This window comes from Malaclemys terrapin, chromosome 2, assembly GCF_027887155.1.
Source record: "Malaclemys terrapin pileata isolate rMalTer1 chromosome 2, rMalTer1.hap1, whole genome shotgun sequence".
In the NCBI taxonomy this organism is placed as follows: domain Eukaryota; kingdom Metazoa; phylum Chordata; order Testudines; family Emydidae; genus Malaclemys; species Malaclemys terrapin.
The window spans coordinates 285146822-285166091 of NC_071506.1; positions in this window are offsets into that span (position 1 = coordinate 285146822).

Below are 19270 nucleotides of genomic sequence, written 5' to 3' on the forward strand. Positions count from 1 at the left end.
TCTCACGAGACTGGACGTGTTTCCTCCTTTACGTCGGGATGGAAATATCAGCAGAACAGCCTTTATACCCCAGCACGTATGGTCCAGGTCCCCGCTGGTGTCTGAAAGAACAGCTGCGTCCATGGGAAGAGCTGGCAGCAAACCCGTCTGGAATAGTTGATCCAATAGTTTGGTTCCAGCCACGGGCAGATGCTTCAGGGCTGAGCCTGGGGTAGAAGCATCTAATCTGGGGGGTTTTGAGAACTTGTTTTCAGATCCTTAGTGGGACCCCAGTTATTTAAAACACTCACATTCCCTGCCCCCACCCACGCATCCTCTTCTCCTCCCCACACATACCCTCTCCCCACACCTACCTTCACCCCGCATGCCCCTCTCCCCACATCCTGTTCGGCTTATAGGGCATGGAGGCCTGTCACGTTCGCTTGTACCATTTTGTCCTGATCTTGACACGGGGTTTCCAGAGGTCAAGCCCTGCTGCCCTTTAGAGGGGCTCCTACCCAGGGATCTCTGGCTAGCCTGAGCAACCAGTGCAGTTCTTGTCCCGCGGGAGCCCAGGCATGGGACACAGTGGGCCCAGATTCAGAGCCAAGGGCACCAAACAGTCACTTTCAAAGAGGGGGAAGTGAATTCTTGAACAGGAATGACATCCTCCTTTCAAGGTCAGTGTCTGACGTCAGTCACTTCCTCTAGGGGAAGCGAGATCAGCGTGAGACCAAGGCAAACTTGGGTTTAAAATGAGGGACTGAACCGTCCTGCGAGGCAGAGAAGAGAAAAGTCATTGGCCTGACATTGCCTAGAGGCAGTTCTCTGGGAGAAGGTTCCCGACTGATTTGTACAGCTGACCTGGCTGAGTAACAGGGCAGCAGGGAAATCATGTGGACAAATGCTCCAGTTGAGTACTGGCTTCCAGGAGCTAATCAGGAGGCATACCTATCTCTGAGCCCCCCACACTAAAATCTCAGGCAAAGAGGGGCTTTCCATGCACTGCAGGGCCTGAGCGGTTTAGTCCCAGGCCTTGTCAGAGCACGCAGGGCAGGAAGCTCTGACTACGAGCCAGGACTGACCGCTTTCACAATCCATCAGAAATGGTAACGGAACACAAGCCCTTAAACTTCCTGGGAACCGCCCTGGAAGAGAGGCCAGTGCCATCCAGGCCCATGCCGCATGGGTTCATGCTTCTTTTACTTTGTTGTTTCGCCACAGTGGCTCTTTTTTAGTTCTCTTACTATGTTTTTTAATTTGGGGTATACATTTGAGTTGAGCCTCTATTATGGTGTCTTTAAAAAGTTTCCATGCAGCTTGCAGAGATTTCACTTTTGGCGCTGTACCCTTTAATTTCTGTTTCACTAACGTCCTCATTTTTGTGTAGTTCCCCTTTCTGAAATTAAATGCTCCAGTGTTGGGCCTCTGTGGAATTTTCCCCGCCACAGGGATGTTAAATTTAATGATATTATGGTCACTATTACCAAGTGGTCCAGCTATATTCACCTCTTGGACCAGATTCTGTGCTCCACTTAGGACTAAATCAAGACTTGCCTCTCCTCTTGTGGGTTCAGGACTAGCTACTCCAAGAAGCAGTCATTTAAGGTGTCAAGAAACTTTATCTCTGCATCCCATCCTGAGGTGACAAGTACCCAGTCAATATGGGGATAGTTGAAATCCCCCATTATTATTGAGTTTTTTATATTAATAACCTCTCTAATCTTCCTGAGCATTTCACAGTCACTATCACTATCCTGGTCAGGATGTCGGTAATATCGCCCTACTGCTGTATTCTTATTATTAGAGCATGGAATTACCATCCATAGAGATTCCCTGGTAAAGTTTGCTTCATTTACGATTTTTACTTCATTTGATTCTACGCTTTCTTTCACATCTAGTGCCACTTCCCCACCAGCACGACCTGTTCTGTCCTTCTGATATATTTTGTACCCTGGTATTACTTTGTCCCATTGATTATCTCATTCCACCAGGTTTCTGTGATGCCTGTTATATCGATATCCTCATTTAATACCAGGCACTCTAGTTCACCCATCTTATTATTTAGACGTCTAGCATTGGTATGTAAGCACTTTAAAAACTTGGCACTTTTTAGCTGTCTGCCATGACATGATGTAAGTGAATGAGACTTTTTTAATTTGACTGTTTCTCATGAGATCCTACTTGTATTTTATCATCTTCCATCCTCCCCTCACAGACAATCTCTATTAGTAAATCCTCCCCTAGAGGATGTCTCTGTCCGAACCATGTGCTCCTCCACACCTGTGGGCTTTCCCCCAGCTCTTAGTTTAAGAACTGTTCAATGACCTTTTTAATTTTAAGTGCCATTTAAAAGCCTTACCAAAGTCAAAATATACCACATCTACTGCTTCCCCTCATCCCGAAGGCTTATCTGTCAAAGAAAGCTATTAGGTTGGTTTGACATGATTTGTCATTTTGTCCTGTTGGTTTAACTGGGTGTTTGTTCTTTTAACAAATTTGTGTTTCTTACCCGCCCCATCTTTTCATTGCTGTCTCTGTCTGAGCAGGCACGGGAAATGTTTATCTACTAACGAATGTCGTTTCAGGGGGTGTGACGCTGTATGGAATCTGGGGGACACTAGGTTATTATGAATACCAGTATTGTAAAATTGCAATGAGTTATGCCATGTAAAATATCTGCAAAGATATTATGATTTGCCAGATATGATAATCTTGTTTATGTGTTTGTATCACCTTTTGTATTATGTGTTATAGATATGTCTGTATTTCAAACATGTGCTATGCTTCTGGGTGTCACCCCCAGACAATTTGGCATCAGCACTGCCTAGCCTGCTGGATGGCTCCTTAAGGACCATCCGTTAAACATTTGACCCATTGAGAGAAGGCAGATACATCTTATGACTCAGCAAGGCATGCCGGGACATGCCTATGGACAGAACTCTAAGGTTTTCAAGTAGCAAATGTGAAAAATCGGGATGGGGGTGGGGAGTAATAGGAGCCAATATAAGAAAAAGATCCAAAAATCAGGACTGTCCCTGTAAAATCAGGACATCTGGTCACCCTACTTTCAAGCCATGTGCTGGGCAGCTTGTGTTTGAAACAAAGAAAGCACAGGCTGTGTGGCAAAAGACTACAAAAGGCAGCTGCATCTTATCCATCTTGTCTTCAATCCTGCTTCTGACCTCTGGAGGAACTTTGCTACAAACTGAAGCTCTGAACAAAGGACTGAATGACCCATCCCAGCTGGGGATGTGGTCCAGGGGGACTTTCAAGCCATCATACTCACCAATACTGCTAAGAACCTGATCTTTGGACTCTGAAGTCTTTGTATGTATGTGACTGTTTTACCATTTAACATCTGTCTTCTTGTTCTTTCCTATTTCTTTATAATAAACCTTTAGTTTTAGACACTAAAGAATTGGCGGGCAGCGTGGTATTTTGGTAAGATCCAAACCTCTACTGACCTGGCAATGTGGCTGGTCAGAAGAACGTTCTGTATATGTGAGCAGAGTTTAAAATAACTTCTCACTGTACTGGCCCTAGGTGCTGATTGGGAACCAGAGACTGGAATGCAATAAAGGGGGCTGGATGATTTTTTTTTTTTTTTTTGCTTCTTGATAACCAGTGTGGGGGATCAGAAGCGCAGTTTGTGACTGGTTGGGAGGTTTAACTTCAGTGTTACCCACCTGTCTTGGGAGTATCTGCTGTCCCCTTTGCAGCCTGCCCTGACCTTGGCATTTCCAGTGAGGGCTGCCCCCAGACACCCCCGGTCCCAGGGGGTTCCCCTGAACTGAAGTGAGTTGGCTAGTGTCCACGACGGGTTCTGAACACGAACAGAACTGTGTAAGAAGGGCTAAGAATTGTTAATGCTCGGAAGCGTTCTCCAGTGCGTTTCGGCTCTCTGGATCCCATTAGCCATGCTCCCTTCCTTGCTGCTCAGCCCCGATATTCAGGCTGGGTGCCTGGCAGCGGGGAGTTCTTTCAAGTGCCTTCCCCTTTAAATGGGTCTCGCCCTGTTCCAGCTCACCCCACTCCTGGGGCTGTGTCCACATGCTGCAGCAGGTGGGACAGGGCACTGCCTGCCGACAGCAGTGGGAGCGCTTCCCCTCGGGGCGTCTCCTGCTCTTGGTGCAGAGGGGGCTGGTGGCTCGGAGAGGGCATGCTACTGAAGTGGCTTGGGGAGCGTTTGGAGGGGGTGTTATCACAGGTGCTGGAACTAGGGGTGTTGGGGGGGGGCTGTTGCACCCCCTGTCTGGAAGTGGTTTCCATCATATCCAGGGTTTGCAGCTTGGTTCAATGGCTCTCAGCACCCCCACTATGCAAATTGTTCCAGCACCCCAGGGTGTTATGACAGGGGGAGTTTGTTTTCATCCTGCCTCAGTCTCATCCATGCTCTCCTCCTAGGCTTTAGGCAAACACTTGGTGTGAGGAAGGGGAGGGGTTAGGCCGGGAGGGGAGGTGTGCCGAAGAAGAGCTCTGGCTGGAGAGGTGAGCTACCATATGAAACCACTTGCACCTGCTTGCTCTAGTTAATGTTCTAGGTGTAGTGGGCGTGTTAATGACGGTCTGAGAGAGATTTAGCAGGGAGTGCGTTTCCCCATTAAAATCACAGAGGGAGCAAAGTTAATAAGGCTGAGGGACAAGAGCCAGAAATGGTGAGTCATGGTTATTTATAGGATTCCCGTACTCTGCCCCAGGCCCGGAATCGACTCAGCCATTTGTTTGTCTTCAGGTGCCAGTGACATTTGAAGACGTTGCTGTCAGGTTCTCCGCAGAGGAGTGGGAGATCCTGGAGGGATGGCAGAAGGAGCTTCATAAAGAAGTGATGGAGGAGAATTACCAGCTGCTGATCTCGCTAGGTAAGGAGCAGCACGTGTCATGTCTGCATGGAGGGCTGTGGGCCATTCCCTGGCGTTGCAGTTACAAGCGTGTGTCTTTCCAGTTCTGCCTCCGTTAAACCAAGTGCAGGACCTGTATTTAAACGTCTCTCCAGTTACGCTGGTTTTCAGTGGCCTGTATAGGGAGGGCCAAACTGTCCCTGTCTACACTCATAGATCCAGGGATTCCAAGCCCAGAAGGGAACATTGACACAGGCCACAGGACTTCCCCCCAAATAAGCCCTGTAGCAGATCTCTTAGAAAAACATCCCATTTTGATTTAAAAATGGTCAGTACTGGAGAATCCACCCGACTCTCAGTACATTGTTCCAGTGGTTAATTACTCTCACTGTCGAAAATTTACACCTTATTTCCAGTCTGAATGTGCCCAATCTTCAGCTTCCAGCCATTGGATCGTGTTGTACTGTTCTCTGCTAGATTGCAGAGCCCATTATCAAAGATTGGTTCCCCATGTAGGTACCTGTAGGTTGTAATCAAGTCACCCCTTAACCTTCTCTTTGGTAAGTGAAATATATTGAGCTCATTGAGTCTGTCACTCTCAGGCAGGTTTCTAATCCTTTAATCATTCTCCTGGCTCTTCTCTGACCCGCTCCAATTTATCAACATCCTGCTTGAATTGTGGGCACCAGAACCGAACGCAGGATTCCAGCAGCGTTGCACCAGTGCCAAATAGAGATGGTAAAATAACCTCTCTGCTCCTGCTTGAGATTCCTTTGTTTCGGCATCACAGATCTCATTACCTCTTGTAGCCACAGCAGCACATTAGAAGCTCATGTTCAGCTGATTATCCACCACGACCCCCAGAGCTTTTCCAGACTCACTGCTTCCCAGGACTTAAGTATGGCCTACTGTGACGTTATTGACATAAACTGGGACCATATAGATCATCGTTGCAACCAAGGTCCGGTAGTGGCACCCAAATCTTGTATAAAGGGGGTCAAATGGGGTGTCTAGGACAAAGTTATGGTTTACTGGTTATGATTATGCTGTCTATATGTATGTATCAGTTTTGTAGTCAAAGTTATGAATATTGGCTCTAGACTGTCTGTATGGCAAACTTATGCTATGCTTCTGGGTGACATCCCAGACAAGCTGAGATTAGCTCTGCCTAGCCTGCTTGATGGCCCATTAAGGCCCATCAGCTATACAATGGACCCATTGAGAGAAGGCAGATACGCCTTGTACCTCAGCAAAGTAAGCAGGGACTGGCCCATGTGACTCCAGACTCCATTTTGCTGTAATTTTCCACAGTAAGAACAAAGAGGTGTTCTTACACCTGGAAAAGACTATATAAGGCTGATGCCTGATCTCCATCTTGTCTTCAATCCTGCTTCTTACCTCTGGAGGAACTTTGCTACAAGCTGAAGCTCTGAACAAAGGACTGAGGACCCATCCCAGCGGGGGATGTATTCCAGAGACTTGATTTGAACCTGCAGTTTATCCCATCGCTGCTGCAAGCCTGAACCAAGAACTGTGCCATTACTGTATGTAATTGATTCCATTTAACCAATTCTAATTCTCATCTCTATCTTTTTCCTTTTATGAATAAACCTTTAGATTTTAGATTCTAAAGGATTGGCAACAGCGTGATTTGTGGGTAAGGTCTGACTTGTATATTGACCTGGGTCTGGGGCTTGGTCCTTTGGGATCAGGAGAACCTTTTTCTTTTACTGGGGTATTGGTTTTTATAACCATTTGTCCCCATAACGTGTGGCACTGGTGGTAATACTGGGAAACTGGAGCGTCTAAGGAGATTGCTTGTGAGACTTGCGGTTAGCCAGTGGGGTGAGACCGAAGTCTTAGTCTGGCTGGTTTGGTTTGCCTTAGAGGTGGAAAAACCCCAGCCTTGGGCTGTAACTGCCCTGTTTGAGCAATTTGTCCTGAGTTGGCGCTCTCAGTTGGGTTCTGCCAGAACCGCATTGTCACAGTGGCGTAGTCGTGCTTGGATCCACAGAACCAGGTCAATTAAGCTTTGGGTCAGAACCCCACGCTATCCAAATTTGAATTTTGGGATTGAGAGTTTTATTGGTTAAAGAGCTGCTGCAATGGCTGAGCAAAGAGCATATGAGGGACTTGGCAAAAAAGCCCTGGAAAATTTGTGTTCAGAAAAGAGGATAAGCTTTAGAAAGAAAGCTACAAAGGAAGAACTGAGAAATCTGTTAATAGCCAGTGATCAGGGGGCAAGAGCACAGCCCTTACCTGAGGCTGCAGAAGAGGCAGAAAAAATTAGGATGCAAGGGGTGACAAGTAAACTGCAATTGGAGCATGAACAGAAGCTAGCAGATCTTCGATTGCTGGAGAGGCAAAAAATAGCAGAGTTAGAAAGAGAGAGAGAGAAAGAGGCTGCCGAGAGAGAGAAAGAGAGAGCTCGTAAGGGACGTCTAGAACTGCTCGCTGCTGAACAGGAGACGGCCAGACTTCAGCTCCAAGTAATGGAAGAGCGGAGAAAGTCATCCCCACCTGGTACTCCACTTCCCCCCCACCATGAGAAAAACTGGGAAAGGATGTGTCCCATTTACAATGATACTGAGGATATAGAGGAGTTTTTGTCTACCTTTGAACGCCTCTGCAATCTGTACCAGATCCCTGAGGGTCAGCGAATGCCTGTCCTGCTGACCAGACTGACTGGAAAAGCCAGGGAGGTGTTTAATGACTTGGGGGAACAAGAAGCCTTAAATTATGAGCGGTTTAAGGATTCTGTGTTAAGGCGGTTCAAGGTTACTCCTGAATCTTACAGAGTTAAGTTTAGAGAGTTTAAAATGTCTAAGGATTGTACTTTTGTAGAATGTGCTCATAAGCTGATGGGTTTTGTTAAAAAGTGGGTTATGGGAGCCAAGGTTCATGGGAGTTTTGAAAAACTGCTGGATTTAATAACTTTGGAACAGTTCTTAAACATTGTGCCGGACAATGTGAGAGCAGCTGTGTGTGACAGGGACCCTGAGTCAGTCCTACGGGCAGCAGAGATTGCGGATGCCCATACCCAAAACAGGGCTCGAGAAGGGTGTAAAACCCCGGGGAAAACTGATCACCATTCTCCCCAGTTCAAGAGGAGGGAAGGATTTAAAAGTAAACCTGACTCTTCTAAAGGAGTTCAAGGGGGTCCGGGGGGTAGGAACTCACATCCCAGGACGGAACAGGTTACATGTTATCACTGTGGTATGCTGGGTCACATGAGACCAGACTGCCCGACACTGAAGGGCAGCCCAAAACCAGCAGCCCCAAATGCCACGGCAAATGCTAACCCTGTTGTTGTAAACTCACAGGCAAGCCACACAGAGCCCAGCATTGGTGCCCTGTGTGCAAATGCTGTTTCTGTGGTCTCTGAAGAATTTGACCTTAAAACTCACATTAGAGCTAAATATGGGGGAAATAATGCAGAGTTTATTAGCAGTGCAGAAGTTAATGGAGTCCGGTGTATGGCATGGAGGGACACCGCAGCAGATATTACTCTGGTTAAAGCAAGTCTTGTCAGGAAGGAAGATTATTTGCCAGGTGAAGATATAACTGTTGTAGCCTTATCTAAGTATTTTGTCAGGGTGCCTTTGGCTAAGATCCACCTGAAATGGAAGGGATTGGAGGGCACTATGGTTGTGGGAGTAAAAGACATAATCCCTAAGGATATTATGATTGGAAATGATATTAAAGCTATGGTCAGTCAAGTTAATACAAACCAGGCACAAGAGAGAATTGATCCTAAGGTTGTGCCTATGGAGGGTTTCTCCAAAGGTTTGTCTTTGAAAAGTAGCTGTTTGGCTGTGAATGAAGTTTCTGAATATCTATCTAATGTCTCAGAAGTAAATCTGGAATTAGATCAAGCGAAGGAAGAGGAGAACAAGGAGATTTTGGATGAGCCTAGGCAGTCATGTAAGCTGATGGCTTCATCTAGTCAGCAGTTTGGGAAGGCAAGGAGAGTGGAAGATGAGTGTCCCTATACCTTATCTGTTTCCTGTGCGAAGAATAGCGACAGTGAAGGAAATGTGCCTGTGTCTGTCAGGGGTATTGACTTGCCTATGGAGGAAGCTACCCCAGTCTCCAAGCAGTTGTCTGTGAACAGCCCAGTGTGCTGGGACAAGGGAAATGAAATCCCAAACCGTATGTCTAGTAAAGAAAAATGCGTCTCCAACTCTTTTTTGTCTGTGGAGCAGACAGAAGGTGCCTTTCGGCCTGTGATGGTTGAGAGTAATTTAGCTGTCTCAGAGTTGGTTCTGGATTCAACTAAAGCCCAGGAAGGGAATGGTCCTAAGTTTGCATCTGCTGGGGAGAATGGCACCGTAACTAGGTTGCATCCAGTTAGTGTCTTAGCAAAATCCCAGAGACCAGACAATTCTGATGCTTGTATTGGGCCTGTTGCTCATGTGTGGTTGGAGAAGGGTGTAACAACTCTGTCTGATCAGGGTGATACCCTAGCCAGGGCACAAGAAGAGCAGAAAGGTAATTTGGTTGTGTTACCTACGGACAGTTTAACAACTTGTAGCAAAAAGGAAAAAATTTCTAAGCTGGTGTGTGGCAAAGAAAAGGGAAATATTTCTAACCTTTTATCTAGGAAGTCTATGGGTTCGCCTGAAAGGGGATTGTGTAGAGATCTGCCTGATGGGCCAGAGGTGATCCTGAATGTAAGTAAGTCCCAGACAGAGTCTGTTGTTGCTCAGGAAAGTGTGCCTTTAGAGCAAGCCCTAGGTGAAGAGGGTAAGGGCAGAATTTCTGTGAGGGGTGAATTGCTGCTTAGAAAAGCTCCTGGAAAAAGGAATCCTCATGGTACTCGGTGCAAGCAGTTCCCTGCAACTGAAGGGTGTGAGAGTGATTTAATCAAGGAAGTTTCAGTTCCTAGCAGCCAAAAATTGTCTGTTGTGAATGGATCCTCTGACTTTCCTTTTAAAAGATCCAGTGTGGGTAGCTTTGAGAAGGTTTCAGAGGAAGTAAAAGTTGTTAAGGAATTGAGGCAGCCCTATAACCAAGTGGCTGTGTGGGGCCAACTTGTTGGGGAGACAATGGTGTTGGAACAGGAATGTCTCCTTTCTGATTCTTTAAATGAGCAGTTTGTGCTTCAGGGTTTGAGGACAGATTTGGTTACTGATGTGTCAGAGCAGAGCAGTTTTATGGCTAAATGCTTGAGGATGCGGGGGAGAGCAAGCAAACTCTCACCCGCAGACTCTTTGGATTTGTGTGGTATCTCTTTAAGACAGAGTCCAGCCTTGGAGATGATAGCAGTTACGAATATGAAAACTGGTGGACTGGCTCTGGTCTGGGGTAGTGCAAATTACTTGCCTGTCTGGGAAAGGAAGGACTTGCTAATAGCTGTTAGCACAGAGGGCCCACCCCATCAGCCAGTGAATTCTGTTAAGCAAGAGAAATCGGGGTTTGATCCTGCAGGACAAGGAGGAAAAAGAACACTGAATTTTGCAAAGGGAAGCCACAGGTTAACCCTAAAATGCCCAAACTCCAATGGTATTGAGCCAAAGGTGTGGCATAACAAACATGACTGTAGATGGACACTTGCAATGAACTTGTTGTTATTGCTAAATTTTGTAATTAACAATGTGCCTAATCTTTTGGAGAATCCCTTGAACATGTTAAAAGGAATACATGAGAACACACGTTATGTTAAAAGGCCTTGTTACACTGGGGTTTCACAGGTAATGCCTATGAACAATATGGGAACTTTTCACAGGGGAAAAAACATTCCAGATCTAATGTGCTGTATAAAAAGGAAGACTGAGGCACACTACCATATTGCTTTCATGGCTAAATGCCAAGATTCCTGGACTATGAAGAACATTAATATTTGCATTTATTCGATGTTAATTGGGTTCCAAACGTTTGCCCGAGCTGGTATGGATAAAGTAGCAGTTTTCTTTAGCTCTTGGCAAGATCACATGGCACATACAGGAACCATGCTGCCAGAGCAGATCCAATCCACTATTGTTCTAACTAAGTGTTACCTTGAGTTTGTAAAGAGGTTCAATCATGTGGTTGAACATGATTTTGATAAACCGTTTCTGTTATACACTGGTACGGCTTCTAACCCAATACTAGCTGTAGTGAGACAGAACCCAGGATGGGGAGCTCTTGGGATGCAGTCAGTGATGTTTGTGTCATCCCTTCCTGCATCAATTTTGCGTTGGGGGTGTGACGTTATTGACATAAACTGGGACCATATAGATCATCGTTGCAACCAAGGTCCGGTAGTGGCACCCAAATCTTGTATAAAGGGGGTCAAATGGGGTGTCTAGGACAAAGTTATGGTTTACTGGTTATGATTATGCTGTCTATATGTATGTATCAGTTTTGTAGTCGAAGTTATGAATATTGGCTCTATACTGTCTGTATGGCAAACTTATGCTATGCTGCTGGGTGACATCCCAGACAAGCTGAGATTAGCTCTGCCTAGCCTGCTTGGTGGCCCATTAAGGACCATCAGCTATACAATGGACCCATTGAGAGAAGGCAGATACGCCTTGTACCTCAGCAAAGTATGCAGGGACTGGCCCATGTGACTCCAGACTCCATTTTGCTGTAATTTTCCACAGTAAGAACAAAGAGGTGTTCTTACACCTGGAAAAGACTATATAAGGCTGATGCCTGATCTCCATCTTGTCTTCAATCCTGCTTCTTACCTCTGGAGGAACTTTGCTACAAGCTGAAGCTCTGAACAAAGGACTGAGGACCCATCCCAGCGGGGGATGTATTCCAGAGACTTGATTTGAACCTGCAGTTTATCCCATCGCTGCTGCAAGCCTGAACCAAGAACTGTGCCATTACTGTATGTAATTGATTCCATTTAACCAATTCTAATTCTCATCTCTATCTTTTCCCTTTTATGAATAAACCTTTAGATTTTAGATTCTAAAGGATTGGCAGCAGCGTGATTTGTGGGTAAGATCTGACTTGTATATTGACCTGGGTCTGGGGCTTGGTCCTTTGGGATCAGGAGAACCTTTTTCTTTTACTGGGGTATTGGTTTTTATAACCATTTGTCCCCATAACGTGTGGCACTGGTGGTAATACTGGGAAACTGAAGCGTCTAAGGAGATTGCTTGTGAGACTTGCGGTTAGCCAGTGGGGTGAGACCGAAGTCTTAGTCTGGCTGGTTTGGTTTGCCTTAGAGGTGGAAAAACCCCGGCCTTGGGCTGTAACTGCCCTATTTTAGCAATTTGTCCTGAGTTGGCACTCTCAGTTGGGTTCCGCCAGAACCGCATTGTCACACCTACATTCTCTGATCCTAGAAGAATGCATTTACATCTGGCCATATTAACCAGCACATTGTTGGCTTGTGCCCAGTTTACCAAGCAATTCAGATCTCTCTGAATCAATGACCTGTCCTCTTCATTATTTACCACTCCCCCAGTGTGGGCCATCTGCAAACCTGATCAGTGATGATTTTACGTTTTCTTCCCGGTCTTTGATAAAAATGTTCAATAGTGTAGGGCCTACAACTGATCCCTACGGGACCCCACTGGAAACAGACCTGCTCAATGATGGTTCCCCATTTACAGTTACATTTTGAGACCTATCAGTTAGCCAGTTTTTAATTCATTTAATGTGTGCCATGTTAATTTTGTATCATTCAAGGTTTTTAATAAAAATGTTGTGCGGTACCATGTCAAACACCTTACAGAAATCTAAGTATATTATATGAATACTATTACCTGTATCAGCCAAACTTGTAATCTCATCAAAAAAAGATATCAAGTTAGCTTGATAGAATCTCTTTTCCATAAGCCCATTGACTTGCTTTAATTACATTACCCTTTTTTAGTTCGTTTTTAATCAAGTCCCGTATCAGCTGCTCCATTATCTTGCCAGGGATCGATGACAGGCTGACAGGCCTATAATTACCCAGGTCATTCGGTTTACCATTTTTAAAAACTGGCACAACATTAGCTTTCTTCCAGTCTTCTGGAACTTCCCCAGTGCTCCACCTCTTGTTGAAAATCACCATTAGCAGTCCATTGAGTGCCTCAGCCAGTTCTTTTAAAACTCTTGGATGCAAGTTCTCTGGACCTGATGATTTTAAAATGTCTAAGGCCTTGGCTACACTGGTGCTGTACAGCGCTGCACCTTGCTGTGCTCAGGGGTGTGAAAACGCCCCCCCCCGAGCGCAGCGAGTGCAGCCCTGTAAAGTGCCAGTGTAATCAGAGCCTGCAGTGCTGCACGCTGCTCCCCTCGGAGAGGTGGAGTACATACAGCGCGGCGAGAGCTCTCTCACAGCACTGGCGGTGCGACTACACTCGCGCTTCACAGCAGCACTGTCACGGCAGCGCTGCCACGGTAGCACTGTGAAGTCCCGAGTGTAGCCAAGGCCTAACTTTAGTAGCTTCTGATTAACATTCTCCACAGATACTAGTGGAATGGAAAGAGTGTCATCACCATATGATGAGACAGCATCATCTGTTTTTCCGCAAATACAGAACAGAAAGATTTACTGAACACTTCTGCCTTTTTGGCATTATTGTTGATAATTCTACCATTTCCATCTAGTAATGGATTCTTTTAGTTCCTAATATATTTAATAAACTTATTATTGTCCTTAACTATGCTTTCAATAGATTTCTCTTTGTGTTCTTTTGCTTCCCTTATCAATTTTCTAAAGTTCCTAACTTCTGTTTTATATTAATTACTATCAACTTCCCATTTCTTCTATTTGTTACATATTCTTTTTTTTATTTTTATAGCTGCCTTCACTTCCCTTCTAAATTAGGTTTGTTTTTTAACCAGCACAACCTTCTTCCTCAGTTGTGGGATTGAGGCTTTTGGGGCATGTTCTTAAATGGTTTAAGGTGTTCTTTAAGGTGTTCTTAAATGATTCCCAAGTATCATTCACTACAACACTAGCCGAGTTTAACCATCTTAGTTACAGCAATGTTTGTTCTTGCTTGTGTGGAAAATACAGGCTCTATCTATGATACAAGAATGCCCCCCATCACTGCAGTATATGAACACCTCATATTCTTTATGCACCCCTGTATTATTATTTCCATTGTACAGATGAGGCTCAAGGCTACACAGCAGCTCAGGGCTTGTGTCCCAGCTCAAATAGACAGACACCGCTGGCTCTGCTCGAACTAGCAGCGTGCCCATGGCAGCAGCTCCGACGAGCCACACGATTATGTACCCAGGCTGTCAGGCAGGGTGGCTAGCCAAAGCCACCACCCACGCCACTGCAGCCACGGGGCTGTTTTTAGCGTACTAGCACAGCTGGTGTGTGTACGTAGACCTGAGTGGGGAATTACCCTTCCCAGCTGCTGTGTAGACGTGCCCAGAGCAACTACGTGACTTGTCTGGGTCACACGTTAACCCTTGTGGCTACATCCTGGTTCTCTAATGCATTCCTCCCCTGTTTCTTTTCTGCCCATTCCCAGGCAGGAATGAACTCTGTTATAACATACTTTGGCCATAGCTGGGGTGGGGTTTGGTTTTGTGGTGTAGCTCAGTGGCTCTCAAACTTTCCAGACTATGGTACCCCTTTCAGGAGTCGGATTTGTCTTGGCGTACCCCAAATTTCACCTCACTTAAAAACCACTTGCTTACAAAATCAGACAAAAACACAGGAGTGTCACAGCTCACTATTACTGACACATTGCTGACTGTCTCATTTTTACCATGTAATTATAAAATAAATCAATTGGACTATAAATATTGTACTTACATTTCAGTGTATAGTCTATAGAGCAGTATAAACAAGTCACTGTCTGTATGAAGTTTTAGTTTGTACTGACTTCACTAGTGCTTTTTAGGTAGCCTGTTGTAAAACTAGGCAAATCTCTGGCTGAGTTGATGTACCCCGGGAAGACCTCTGTGTCCCCCCAGGGATACATGTACCCCTAGTTGAGAACCACTGGTATAGATGGAACCATTGAGTCTGATTCCGACATGGTTTTGCCTCGTTCACACCGTGGAGTGCGCAGAGCTGGAACTATATTTTAACTGCAATTGGTCTGAGACCTGATCGGTGTCTGTCTCTCTCTCTCTCTCACACACACACACACACACACTACACTAGCATTCGTCTCCAAATCCTCCCTTGCACTAGCATCCCTTCGTTTCCCCGGCTGGTAGCAGCAAGGGAACACTCATGTAAACCAGACACTGCTGCTTTGACCGCTGTGTTATCTGACCCTGCTCTGAGCCCGTCTAGGCAGCGCCGTGGTGAATACTCTGCCAGCTGGTCTGCATCTCGCTGCCGCTGGTGGAGCTGCACAGGTGGTACCGGTGGTGGGGAATGTGAAGAAAAATGCCAGTGTCCACAAGGCCTCTGAGCAGCATTTCAGTTAGCCACGCAAACTACAGGCCGCTTCCATTGGCAGTGGCTCATGGGAAGGTTGGGGACGACTCTCCTTCGGCTCACATGGTGGGAACGCTCGGAAGCCGGAATGAGAGGAGAATCCGGTTCCTTCATTTCCTCTCTGATCCATGTGGCGGTTCCGCCCCTGCCCCGAGCTGGGCTGGCGTTTCAAAGCAAAGCGAAGCTCAGCCCAAACCTATTGCGATACAAACCCACAAGTTGCCCCAGGTTTGCTGAAGATACTAATGAATGTTGCACCAAACCAAGCCTGTACTGTGACCCTCTAACTAAATCCCGAACCAGGTGGCTGTGGGGCACTCACGGGGAACCCCTCTGGCTCTGACTTCCAGTGGGAGGTTTTCATTTCAGCTAAGGCAAATGAGCAATTGAGCAAATACAAAGTCTTTGACGGCAGGAAAGAGCCATCTCACCCCCCCACCCCCTCCCGCCACCCTCTGCACAGAACCATCTCTCTCTCCGGGGGGAAGGGGGGACTGTCTCTTCCCTGGCCGGGGGGATTCTGACATTTAAAGCTGCAGGATGTAGAACACAGATAAGTCAGAGTGAAACTGGAAAGGATCCAGAGGCAAGCAACAGAGATGATCAAAGGGCTGGAACACCAGGCTTATGAGTCAAGGGACTCGGTATGTTTAGTTTGGAAAAGACGAGATTAAGGGGGGACAGGAGAGTGGTCTTCAGATCCTTGAAACTCTGCCATAAAAAAGATGGAGAAAAGTTCTCACTCGCCACAGAACAAGAGGCGATGGGGTCAAAGTACAGCAGAGCAGCCAGATGAAATCTCCGGAAGAACTGCCTCACTGTAAGAACAGTAGGACAGAGGAACCGACGCCGGGGGAGGTTGTGGAAGCCCCTTCACTGGAGGTTTTCAATAGGAGGCTGGAGCCGTCTGCCTTGGGTGGTTTAAACACAACAAATCCGGCATCTTGGCAGGGGTTAGACTGGATGAGCCTCGCGGTCCCTTCTGACCCTGTGGTTCTGTGATTCTAGGACACATGTCCCCACCCCAGGCAGAAATATACACCGAGGTTTGCACCATCTCCTGCCTGAAGTGCAAGGTCGCCCTGTTTGTCAGCTCCCACCCTGACTGGGCCTCGAACCAGGACCCAGCCATGTGTTAACGCCCTGTCTGGGGCTCGGCTGTGCTGTAGCCAGGTTCCCTGGCATGCGCACAGACAGGGCTGGATTCTGGCCCGAGCTGAATGACTGCTGCCCGTGGTGGACAGAAGAGAACTGGGGAGACCAGACGGGAGTCGCTCTGAGCTCCATGGACGGCCGGCGAGGTGCAAAGAAGCCTTGGCTCCGTTCTACTCAGCAACTTCCTCTTTTCTCTGCCCCCAGGGCAGCTCCGGTCCCCAGCTGGGTGGCTTTGAGCTCCCGGGTGGCTGCTGGCCCTGCTCGGACTGGCTGCTGGTCACCCAGCCTCTGGCTGGCCTGGGGTAGTTGGCCAGAGCGAGACTCATTGTGCTGTCTTGTTTTCTCTGACCAGGTCAGCCAGTTCCCACGCTGGCTCTCCTTCCCCTGACTGCGGAGCGGGAGGCTGCTGGCGGCCAGATCCGCAGCGTCTCCGGAGAGCGGGAGCTCACCAGCGACAGCAGCAGCTCGGAGGGTGAGTGAGCCCTTCAGTAACCAATGCTAAGCCACTGCCCCCAATGCCAGCCCTTGGAGTGGGTAGACTGTAGACACCTCTGGCTGGCTGGTGTGTCAAGGGATCTACTGCACACCCGTCACCGGGCTGGCTGAGACCTGACAGTGGGCCCAGCCCCCCGAAAGTAAAAGCTAGACCCAGGGGGTCTGTCTTCTCCCCTCCCCCACCTTCGTGGGGCCCCTTTGCGCTGTCCACAGAGGGAACCCCATGGGGTCCAATAGAGCTACTAGGTTATTAGGAACTGACTCGGCCCCATACATCTCTCTGGCCGTGCCTAGGGGCTGGTGATGCAGCCCAGGGGTCAGGGGAGAATTCCCCCAGTGCAGGCACCCTGGCCTCTTGCAAGCCCCAGCACAGATGGCAGATTGGGGGAGGGAGGAGCTCATGGTGTTAGGGGGAGTCTGATCCATGCCACAGCCCAGGACAGCTGCTCTGACTTGCACTGGGAGCTGTCAGCCCAGAATCTGCGAGCACAGCCCCTCCTCCCGGAGGTACCACACAGAACGGGACCCTCTGTGGTCCGCTTTCTCCTACCACCACTGAGTAAAGATGGTCCCTGGTGCGAATCCCACACCGGCAGCCAACAGAAGTGGTGGGAGGCCGCCGGTTCTGCAGCCTGAGCCATTTCATAAGGGTAATAGGAACCATGTGGACGGAAAACCCCCCAAATAGATAAAATGGTGCCCATGGTGGCATCCACTATTCCACGCACCCACGTCTTTCTAGGTGAAGAACTGGCCTTTCCAGAGGATGACCCAGATGTGGGCGGATTCTGGGACTCAGGGCAAACAGAAGAGGACGGGTGCCCCACAGGGGATGAGGAAGGTAAGAGGTGAAGAAGAAGGAAGGAAAGAACTGCTCTTTCCTCAAGTCAGGTGCCGATCGCACTGGGCTTCTGGTAAGTTTTTCTCCGTGTCTCAAGCAGGAGAGCATCAGGGCAGCCTTCATCTTAGCGCGCTGATGAAGCTGGTGAAGGAAATCCCAAAATTTCTCTTTGGGAATTCGAAGGCCAGTGTGGAGCTCGTTGAGGCTGCCGATAGTGAAGCTGAGATGGGCTCTGAGAGGGCGTATGCTGATGGTAAGCGGGATACCAAACACAACCTCAGGGAGAAAGTCCGTGGTTCTATTTTGTTTATGAACCCTGAGCTTGGTTTTAAGGTGCAGTTTGAAAGCAGAGAACGTAGTGGCTTTGTGGATACCTACCTGAGATCCTTTTGGGCACCAGGGATGGCAGGGGGGAAATCAGGAAATTGCATGAGGGAAAACTGGACTAAAGGATGGTAAATCGGGCCTCGCTGGCAGAGCAGAGGAGGGGTCAGTGCATCAGTAACATAGAGGAGTTGATAGGTACAGATCTCCTGAGTCCGAGGCCAGAATCTTTTGCCCACCAGACCATCCATCCTCGCCATTAGTGGTTCATGGATGCCCATCCAATGACAGTGGAGAGGTTTCTCTTTAACACTAGGTCTAAATATCCCCTGTCAAAGATCCAGGTGGTTTTATAGGGTTAAAACAAACCCACTCCTCAGCAACAGGCCCTGAGCTGATGCTGGCTTTGTCTGTCTAGTTAAACCAGAAGTAACTCCAGAGAATCCACCTCCCCTTGGCCTGGAGAACTGTTTAGTGGAAGTATCTGTCAATAGACCCCGTCATGCCGACACCCCGAGCAGCTGCGTGTCCACCAGCAGCACAGAAGGGACTCTGCTTAGGAGACTGTCTGCAGAAGGTGAGTCACAGAGGAGTCAGACTATGCTAGGTTCCAAAACTGCCTTGGCAGGCGGACACGTCCCAGAATAGTGCTGTAGGAGTGTGACACCCAGCTGTCCCGGGTGTGTGAGGTGGCTCGGGGTGGGGGGGTCTTAGAATGATACAGATTTGGGCGGGACACAATCTGTTGGGTCCCATCTAACTCATCCTGGGGCGCCGGATCTGAATGCCTCGTTCCACAGGCAGTTTTGTATAGACAGATCTGTATGTGCAGCCCAGTCTTGCTGGCAGGCGTGTGAAGAGAGAAAAGAGAAGTGTTGGGGGTTAGTGTAAGTTCCTGTAGATTTGACGACTGCCCTACGCTGCCATGGCTACACATCTCCCGCTGATCTATTTCTTTTCTTACTATTAACACAGACGTGGCTCCAGAGAATGGCCCCCTCCAAGGTCTGCTGAACTGCCTGAAGGAAATTCCCATCCACAGACCCCGTCACCCCAACATACAGAGCCGCAGCGCACAAGGAGACGTGGAACACAAGAGTGTGGGGGTGGGGGTGAAGAGCTTATGTGCTGCCGGTGGGTTAAAATGTGTTTATACCTCAATGCACGAAGAGACAGTATCTGGCTAGGCAGAGCAGAGAGCTCCAACACTCTGCTTCTGCCTGTGTGTGGTATAATCAGAGAATGAGCTGGGGCGGATTGACTGACACTGGTTTTACACTGATGTAATTTCAG